Below are 10,174 nucleotides of genomic sequence, written 5' to 3'. Positions count from 1 at the left end.
TTTATATACCTAGGGTAAAAACATAAAACCCTAAACGTTTAATGAAGTAGGGCTGAGTTGGAAATTCTGCAGAAAATTCAACCTGTGCGATTTTCGATCGATCGAGTCTATTCTTCGATCGATCGAGCCAGGCCGAGAGTCCCAAGTACTTCTGCAGCCACTCGATTCCAACTTTACAATATTAAACCAACTTTGAGCAAGTCTAAAGAAGACACCATACAATGTTTTGATCATGGTTTGCCAACATTACAAATTAGAGTTCTAAATACTTAAAATCCTAAGACCTTAGAACCTAACAAAATATATTAAATAAGAGACAAAATGAGTGAGGAACTGTTCTCATCTGCTTCACAACCCAACATGGCATGTGACAAATGAGTTTGTTGTAGTATTAGCCTCACTTTTTTTTTTTTTTTTTGAGAGAGTTTCAACCTATGACGTCCACTCCTGATAATTGCTCTTTATTATCAGACTAAGATACCAATTAGTTTTTGGTGTAGGCGGGGATTGAACTCCAGATCTCTTATACAACCATCAGAGATTTTACCAGTTGAACTAACTGGAACCCACTAGTATTAGCCTCACTGGTTACAAGTAAAAATGACAAAAAATGTAACTTTAAAATTGTATGTTTTTAGACCCCTTAAAACACAAGTTACTTAATCTAGTTATTTAGCCAAGTGATTACGTAGATAAATTATTTAGATATAGGTTAACACATTCAAATTATATCATGTAAATAATGCAAAAATATAAAGAACACACGATATGATATCTCAGAAAAACCAAACTGATAAAAAATCTGGGGATGATTTAACCTAACTATCTTTAAGGTAAAATAGATCCACTACGAAAAAATTGAAGTTCGTACAATAAAACTTAGACCACTAACATCCTATTGCTACCTCAAGTAAAAAACTTACTACCACGACCACGTGACAGCTCCAAGTCCATAGACTATTTCTTTCCTTGATCCATTGCAACCACAAGTACTCCCACTTGTGACTTTGAGACTCCACTCAAAGGTTTCAGATCTTCTTTAAATTCTCTATGCAGCAATTGAAGCAATCACCAAGTTCTTGACATGAATATTGATCTTGATAACCCTAAGTATGTATGAAAGTAAACACCTTTAGATCTCACAAGAGATTCAACACACAACACATCAAAGACTTCTAAAACATAGCTAGGATTTTTCCTTTCATATTTGGAGTAAAACATAAAACCCTACAAGTCAAACCGGGCTTGGACTGAGTTGGAAAATTTTGCAGAAAATTAATCTGCATAAAGTTCGATTGATCGAACCTAATTTTCAATTGATCGAGCCTTGCATATTTAGACTAATAAATCCTGCAATCACTCGATTCCAACTTTATAAATAAACACACTTTGAGCAGCCTAAATCTAGACTCTAAGTTTTGATCATGGTTTGTCAATACATTACAAATTAAAGTTCTAATACATTTAGTTCCTAAAATCTTAAAACCTAACAAAGACCAATACCTTATATTTGAGAGAACTAGAACCAAATACTTTATTATGATTAGAAACTTGTGTTATTCAAATGAACCCAAGAAAATTAATATAAATTTTGAAAATATAAATTTAAGGTGTATGTAATAAATTGATAAACATCTCATTTCATTGTTACAGGTTAATTTTCTTGACAAAAATACCAGGCTTTTCATATATTGGACAGTAAGTTAATTTGATTATTCCCTACCAAAATAAATATAAATTTGCATTAGAACTTGTGCATACTTTTTAAATCAAGACAGTTGCATTTACCATTTACAGAAATAAAATATTTTGTGCTAAGTGTTTCTTTAACTAATTTATTCTTTTCCTTATAATTAAGAGCGATGGTTACAAAAGAACGGGTTGCTACAATCTTCATTGTCCTGGTTTTGTGCAAGTAAACCACAAATATGCCCTTGGTTCTCTCATAAAACCTCTTTCCAGCTACTCTGCTCGGCAATTCGACATAAGAATAACCATATACAAGGTAATAGATATTTATTTCCTTAAAAATTATTCAAATCCAATAAAATATTGCAAAGACAACCGTTTCAAAAATAACTAGTTTATATTCTATGCAATGCACTAAAATGCGAAATATAATATAATTGTTATCCCTTTTTAATTTGTAGTCTATATATATATATATGAAATATGTCAATTATAGTTGTTATTAATAGATATTTATTATAATTAAATTTTTTGAACAAGGCTTAAGTACAGTACTTAGGTATTGTTCCTTAATTTCCCTTCATAAAATTCTGTCATGTGGCTTTTTTCTCATGAGATGGAAGTATATTTTTTAGTTAAGTAGTCATATGATTAAATTTTAAAATAAAAACCAAAGGAATAGCACCTGAGATACTATATCCAAATTTTTATATGGAACTATATATCTAATAGATTACCTAATTAAATTGGAAATTGTGTAGACCTCAAGATTCCCATTTTACAGTTAAGTCACTTTGAAGCGAAACTATCAATTAGTCTCAAAATAAGTGATTAGCCTATTGAACTAAGTGTGAGTTCCAATTAGCTTAACTGAAAAAGTCTATGAAGGTTGAATAATAGATTTGAAGTTTAATCTCTGCCTATACAAAAAAAATTGGTTTGACGATAAAGAGTTATCATCAGAAACAGTCGTCATAGGTGGAAACTTTTTAAGGAAAAAAAAAAAAAAAACCTATTGAACTAAGCATGGATGATAAACATAACATGCTAAGCACATAAAGCATATTAAATGAGCAATTTATAGAAAATTAATTAAAGGACCAAATCAAAGATAACACTGGATGTGTTTTCAAAGAGAAAATCCTGAGAAATGATCCTCGGGTGAAATAAACCGCTCTACAAATAGTGCTCAAATGATCCCCGGATGATAAATAGTTGTAGTACAATATGACACACACAGCCACCTAAATAGTGCTTCACTCTTGTACCTGAGCGCTTTGAGTTTCTGCTAGCGACCAACTTTGCAGAAGTCCTTTCTCTATCATATTCTTCGGATCCATAACAAAGCACTAGTTACATCTTCAAGCCACGATGTCTAAAATGGAAGATGATTCCCACACCACCAATTTACTCACAACACTCCAGTATAGTAATGATTGGCGATGATAACCTCTCAAGGATTTGGCCATGTTGAGAAGGAAAAGTAGACAAAATTGATAGTGTTTGGCCCTTGTGTATAGTTCTCTCAACTCTCAGATGGGGCAATAGGTTGGAACTGGAGAGAGACATGTAATTGAATTTTTTTTAGGTGCAATCAACTCGTGAGTTCAAATTTCCCACAAGTTTGAATCTTGATTGCTTTTCAAAAGTCTGCCACGTTCGAGTTTCACGAGTGTGAATTCTAGTCTCCTGGAGTATTACTTTTGACTCTAAACACCTAACCCAAACACAAATGGAACCCCCAAAGACAAAAATACAAAGTCTTTGAACTATGTTACAATCAAATTTGGCACTAAATATGCTAACATCAGACATTTATTTTGGTTATGTTTGTATATGAGATTATATGTCCTACTATTAAAAAAATATGGTTTATTAAGATTCTAATGGAGGGTTATAATATATGATATTATTTTCTTTCTCACCTTTAGATCTTTTTACAATCTACAATTAAAAAGAGGTGTAACACTTGTGAAATTATACTAGGATTAACTCGAACCCATCTTATATACATTAACTATAGATTTCTATAATTTTTTATTTCCTAGTGTTTTTCTTTCCAATATTGCTTATGCACATTGTATGATAAGAATACAAATTCTCTATATCACTTTTTGCAATCTACTATATGTTTTACCAATCATAATGTGCTGTGTATAGTTTTTTTTTTTTTTGGCTATTTTATAAAAAGAAGTCAAATAAATACAGAACAAGTTGTGAATGGAGGAATATAGAGTGAAAAAAAAAAATATTACAGAATATTTGTATCGGTAAGACATGGACTCTCGGGAAAATGCTGCAACTCTTTGTAAAAACCTTTTCTTTCTCAACCATTATATAATTCCAATCATTAATAAGCAAACCTGACATTGCCTAGGGGAGTTTTAGTAGTCTATAAAATTTGGTGTACATACCTTGCTCACTAAATTCTTATACTTATTATATGCTTCAGAACAATGGAAATTGGTGGTTACAAGTGCAACAACAGGTACTTGGATATTGGCCTGGTTCCATCTTCAACTATTTAGCGAGTACTGCAACCAGAATTGATTTTGGTGGAGAGGTTTACAACTCAGAACCGTCTGGTCATCACACAAAGACTCAAATGGGGAGTGGTCATTTCGGGAATGAAGGCTATGGAAAAGCAAGTTTTTTTCGAAATATTGGATATATGGATAACAGGGGCAAGTTCAAAGACGGTGAGGCTCAAAGTCTGAATACATATGCAACAAGACCATTATGCTATAATGTAATAGTATCAAATAATACGCTTGGTGGCTTTCGAACCCATATCTATTTCGGGGGTCCTGGCTATTCAAAACTATGTGCAGTATAGCAAATGGGGGAAAAAATCTTTAATCAATAAAAGTTCATATATCGGAGAGACTTTAGAAAGACAAAAACGTTTTGATTTCCATAATTATCACTTAATGTTGTGTGTCTCAATTCAAGTTTCACTAATATCTTTGGAGGCACAACATTTTTAAATGAATTAGTAACTTTCATAATCAAACCAAGAAGAATACAAAATCCATACAACATTATAAAATAAAAAATATATAAAAAAATTCACTAGGCAATGCACAGCACCCCGCCTAAGACAAGAAGTAATCGAATGCCATTGGAACGACAAACATAGCAAGCTAATTCAGTAATTCTAGAAGCCTCATTATTTGTTAGTTAGACCCCTTAAAATAGATTGTTTAACCTAATTAATTAACCAAATTGATTATTAGGTTTATTATTCAGATCTATGTTAAACAATAAAAGATCATATCATGCAAAGCAGAAAAGTACAAAATACACAAATATGATCACCTAGGAAAACCAATAAAATCAACCGTTTCAAGGTAAAAACCTAGAGGGGGTTTGACATAGCTATTCTCAAGGTAAACAAATTCACTAATAGAGAATTGAAACTTTTACAAAAGATTTAACCCTAAACCTATTGCTACCTCCAATAGTAACTTACTGACACAATCATGTGCAAGCTCTGACTCCATAGACTCTTCTCCCTTGGATTTTTTGCAACACAAGCTCCCATGCTTATGACTTTGAGATCCCACTCAATGATTTCTGATCATCAGATGTTGATCTTTGTAGCAGCAACTAGATTCCATCAGCATTTGATTGTAGATCTCATTTCGGCAAATACTTGTGTAGTTAAAAGGTACAAAACCTTTCAAATCTCATGGGAGTAACTCACAAGTCTTCCAAAGGTCTCCAAAACGTAGCTAGGGTCTTCCTTCTATATTTGGAAGTGTTGGACTAAAATCGTAAACATTTTCGCGGGCTTAGGCCTATTTTAAAATTCTATAGAAATTATTTTTTCTGTGATTTTGGATCGGTCAAATCTAATTTTCAATCGATCAAGCTTCACAGATTTTGACTTCTCTTTCCTGTAGTTTGAATGTTCTTGAATATTGAAATATGCAATCTTGAGCAATGTCTAACACTTAATCTAGATATGCTTTTGTTCTCGGTTTGCAAACATAACAAAATAGGATTCTAAACATTTAATCCTAAATCTTTAGAACCTAACAATCTACTCCTTTGGCAATCTGTGACAAAACACATATATAAATGAATTGCTCAACTCATGAACTAACCCAATTTTTCGAAGTGTTTCCCTAATACAATTCTATCACAAACTACTAACTACTAGTTGCTAGAACAGACAGTAGTTGTTTAAAGAATTAACTTGTAAATTCCTAAAACATTGAAAACAAACCTGATAGGCCAAAAACGAACTAACCCATTGTGATGAATTAATATTAATTAGCCAAGTTTCATTAATTAATTAAATTAAAATGCAAACACATGGTAGAACAAACAAATCACTAATTAAACTAAGAATGTAGCGGAAAATAAATTGGCACGGTGATTTGTTTACGAATAGAGAAAACCTACACGACAAAAACCCCATCGGGTGATTTTCAGGTCACCACTCCCGAAATTTCACTATTATCATAACAAGCGGTTACAAGTAAAAGAATCTTAGTACCTTATACCAACCTACAGTTGAACCCTTACCCCAATATCCAATTGGACTTGTTTTGTAGTGACAATTTCTCCTTTTGATGCACGACTCCCAGTACGTGACTAACCAATTGCGCGGATCCCAGTACGCAACTTCAATCACCAACTAGAGAAGGTTGTTGGCTGCAAAGTTCTTTAGTTCATCCATGATGAAGATCAAGAAGATGCTTGATTACAAAACCCTATGGTGCACAAACACAACAACTTCTACAAGAATGATGAACTAGGGCAAAAATCTGTCTCCAGTCACAATTTGCTTGAACAAACTTTGCTTAACACTTGTGCAACCTGTGTTCTCTTTGACGACCCTTAAAATAATCCTTTTATATGTCTAAGAAAGCCCAAACACATAATCATGGATTAGAGTTAAAACAGATCTAAAAATCTGTTCTTCATAAACCTCGACAGATGCCTATCTATCGAGTTGCTGTCAAGCCACAGGGGTAGAACAGCTTTTTAAGCTTGATAGATGGCTAGCTGTTGAGCTTTAATGACAGGCACTTCTTCAGCTTGAATCTTGGACAGACTTGCATGTCTTCAACACTTGATCTTGAAACACTGTTTCTTGAAGTATTAAACACATCCTAGATCTACCCAAATACAAGTAAAGTGCGTTCTGTCAAAGGATTAGCCAATTACATAAAGTAATGACATATGTTCCTAACAAGTGAATCACATATGTCCTAACAATCTCCCTCTTTGGCAATCCGTGACAAAACTATAATAAATAAATGAACATATGAGAGAAGTCATAAATCACTCAACTCATACTCACTTGTTGAATACAATAAATTCTATCCTAACACAAACTCTTGAAAAACTTTGCAAGAAGAGAACTTATGGCAAGTAAACTTTGATAACTTGTATTTCTGAAACACTTTAAACAAAACTCATCAAGGCATCTTTGTGTGAAACAGAAATAATAGATTGCATACACATAATAAGAAGCATGTGCATAAAAAGAGAAAAGAAACAGCACATGTAAGGGTAGGTGAAAAAAACATACATCAACATATAAAGAAAATAAGTACAATGTATGTCAATAATGGTCACAAGACCCAATGTACAAGAAATAAATGTATCTAAAGTAGAGAAAAGAAAAAGATACAAGTAATCCTCACTACGTCCCTCAAAGTATCAACACTCCCCCTAACAAAAATGTCCTATACAAGTATCAAGATTCTCTACCCTCGGGACACGGAGCACATCCGCAACAAGCTGCGGTGTGACAGCAATGCTCGTACATCGAACGCAACTATGAAAGAGTGGTATTGAAGAATAAAGTCCATGCATGTTGGAGTAAAACTCCTGGATTAACACGGATGGACATGTGACTGGGACGTCGCACAATGACTCCCAATCCTGACTGTGAATGAAATCGGGTAGGTCAGTGTCAGTGAAGTCCGCCAAAATGACTCAGCGTTCCGAATGAACACCTCATCGAGAAAAGTTTTCCGAGAAGTCCTTTCGGGTATCCTCATCATGGAACCAATTATGAAAAGGAGTAGGATCAGAGGAAGACAATGCCCTGGAACGAAGAGGGTTCCTAGACGGAGCTGACTTACGTTTAGGTGTCATAGACATGACTAACGTAAACAGAAAAGAGAGGGGGAGAGAAAGGCAATCAGAAAAGTCCCAAGCAGTTCAAATATATCAAAATATATTAAAAAGAGAGTACATATGCATGGGAAATGCATGAAAATATGACATACAAAAGAAATTGCATCAAGGGCTCATCCCAATCCAATTCTATCAGCACACAAATAATTTGCACACATCTAAATGCATGATAATACTGTTATAATGCTAATGTGATGCAATGCATGATATTTGAAACTCATTTAAGTAAAAACACATCCCAAAATTGCAACAATAACTCATCAATTTTGAAAAACTCCAAAATTTTTCAAAAATCCCTAAACCTAGTTTTCAAAACATGAAATGCATGTTAAAGGAGAGAAACGAAACTTACCAGGTGAAAGAAAAACCTTGAAAACACTTGAAAAAAACTTGGAATTGAGGTTTGGAGTGAGAGAGAGTGATTAGGGAGCTGAGGAGACAAAGCTATCGAGAGAAAGATCAAGAGAAATGAAGTTCAGATCGCACAGAACCTATTTATAGAACCTTAGTAATTCTCGACAGATAGAGATGTCGAGAGGTATCGAGACATCTGTCAAGCCAAGTGTCAAGAGAACAAAATGTCGACAGATGAAGCTGTCGAGGATCTATCAAGGGACAAATCAACCAAAGGCTAGAAGAATCTCGATCGATCCACCAGGTGTCAAGAAGCTATCGAGGAGACAGAAGTTTTCTCGATCGGTCCACCAGCTATTGAGGAAGTGTCGAGATTACGATAAGAAAAAGCTTAAGAGTTCGATAGACAGCTAGGTGTCGAGAAGGTGCCGAGATTGCTTAAAAACAGTTTTTCAAAAAGGGAAAAACACAGATATGAATGCAATTAGGCATGCAACTCAACCAAGGATCCAAACAACAATTTAAGCTCTCTAAATCATCTCTCAACAACAATTTTAAGCACAAAGATCCCAAAAACACACATTAAAACATGTAAATCTTGTGATGGCCAAATCACATTATACCTGCACATGTATCAAGAGTAGCAAAGAATATTGCATGTTGTGTGTGAAAAACATCGCAAGATTGCATAAGTATATACATGTTATGACGATTTCAGATATGAGAAAATCACTTTAACTCACACACAATCATAATTGTTTGATGGGAACTATCACTTTCGAGATACATCCTATAGCTCCCACATCTTCTAAAATACAGGTTTGCAATCATATATAAAGCATTCTTATTCTTTTTGTTTTCTTTGCATAGTTTTTCTTTTTAAGCAAATTATACATGGGCATATAAGAAATAGAAAAGAAATACCCAATTATGTTAAGCATTTGACATTTCAATTTTGCTATGCCGAAGCATACAAATGTCATTGACATTGCATTTTTGCTATGCCAAAGCATACAGATGTCATTTCATGATTGGTGGGCAACAGTGATAAGATGGTTATTTATGCCTGTCTCTTAGAATTTTCTAGTCCTTCCTATCAAAAAGAGTGATACGAGTGTTAAGTACAAGAGATAACTTAATCTTATTCATCACAAACAAGAGCCACAAAGCTCACTTGCTTAGTTGTGCATAGAGATGCTCATCTAAGCTACAAAAGATGCAAAGTTTAGAAAATTTTGTTTCAATGGCCATCTAAGGTACACAAGTACCAATGTACACAAAACACACACTACTTTTGTATTTTTCTGATTTTTCAATTTTTTTTTTAATTTTTATATTAAAAAAAAAAACAAAAAAAAAACAAAAAAAAAACAAAACTGAAAACAAACAAAAACATGTTAAACAAAGTGAAGAAAAAAAATATATAATGACTCACAATAAAAGCAAAACACACAAGTTATGTAAAAACAAAAACAAGAATAAAGAGAGGAAAGTGATAGAATCACTTGGAGTCCTTTCTTTCACATCTTGGAAGAACCCTTCCTTTGATTAAACCCTTGACCTAGTGGTGTGAGGGAGGAGTTGAAACCGTTCAAGTTCGAAAGGAACATGAGGGCTTTGAGAAGATCTCCAAGAGGAGCAAGAGAGGATTGAAGCTAATTTTGGCTTCCAGATACTATCATGTCGTTGCTCTGTTGAGTGGCTAACCACTTATAGCTTGGTTAAGTATAACCGGCAACTCCAAAATGATGACAGAGATGCTACTTTTTTTGTTTAGGCTTTTGAAAGTTAGCCTTCTTAGTCCTAGGGTTTTTAGCTTCGTTCTTATCTTCATTAGGAAGTGCTCCTAAGATAAATTTACCCTTGTCTATGTTCTCACTACTAAATCAGTTTTAACATCATTGTTCTCAATTTCAGCATTATTACTAGGAGAAACAAAAATAGTTGTACTAGTAGAAGCAATATTAGAAGA

The sequence above is a fragment of the Quercus suber genome, unplaced genomic scaffold (assembly GCF_002906115.3).
Source record: "Quercus suber isolate HL8 unplaced genomic scaffold, Cork oak 2.0 scaffold_382, whole genome shotgun sequence".
Classification (NCBI taxonomy): Eukaryota; Viridiplantae; Streptophyta; class Magnoliopsida; order Fagales; family Fagaceae; genus Quercus; species Quercus suber.
The sequence above is the reverse complement of the archived record's forward strand: the minus strand, read 5'-3'. Positions refer to the sequence as shown.